The 805-nt window shown below is 39.1% G+C and overlaps 1 long non-coding RNA gene across 1 annotated transcript in view; it reads right to left on the reverse strand.

Moving 5' to 3' along the window:
* LOC109329584 overlaps nt 783-805 on the reverse strand; it is a 7,139-nt gene continuing 7,116 nt past the window's right edge. Inside the window, exon 3 of the long non-coding RNA XR_002105553.1 lies at nt 783-795. This is a non-coding gene — a long non-coding RNA (uncharacterized LOC109329584). The remainder of the gene's footprint in view (nt 796-805) is intronic.

Raw genomic sequence — 805 nt, forward strand, 5'->3', positions numbered from 1 at the left:
GAAATGGATCCATGAAATCAATACCCCAGACATCAAACACCTCGAAAAACAACATAGGTTGTTGAGGCATCTCTTGTCTCCAAGAAAATGTACCACCTGCTCTCTGACACTGCTCATAAGTGCTACAAATCCTCCACGCATCTTTGAAGATGGTGGGCCAATAAAATCCAGAGTCAAGCACCTTTCGTGCTGTCCTTTGGGTACCAAGATGGCCACCCACTGCAGAAGAATGACAAAACTGAAGGACTGACTCAATCTCATGATCTGGAATGCATCTTCTAGTAACCTGGTCAGTACACAATCTCCACAAATAGGGATCATCCCAAACATAATATTTAGCATCACTCTTAAGTTTATCATTTTGAGCTCTAGATGCAAGTGGAGGAAAAACAGATGCAACCAAATAATTTACAATATTGGCAAACCAAGGGGTGGGGAAAGAAACAAAAATATTCAAAAGTTGTTCATCAGGAAATTTATCTCTGATAGACATCATATCAACAACTCCTTCAGTCCTGCTAAAGTGGTCAGCCACCAAATTTTGTGATCCACTCCTATCACGGATCTCCAAATCAAACTCTTGGAGAAAGAGCATCCATTTATCAACCTTGGTTTAGAATCAGCTTTCTTCAATAGGAACTTAAAACTGCATGGTCAGTGAAAACAAAAATTCTAGAACCAAGCAAATAAGACCTAAACTTATCCAGAGCAAATACAATAGCTAAAAGCTCTTTTTCAGTTGTGGTGTAATTTGCTTGTGCAACATCTAAAGTCCTAGAAGCATAATAAATTACCCTAGGCAGTT

This window comes from Lupinus angustifolius, chromosome LG16, assembly GCF_001865875.1.
Source record: "Lupinus angustifolius cultivar Tanjil chromosome LG16, LupAngTanjil_v1.0, whole genome shotgun sequence".
Lineage (NCBI taxonomy): Eukaryota > Viridiplantae > Streptophyta > Magnoliopsida > Fabales > Fabaceae > Lupinus > Lupinus angustifolius.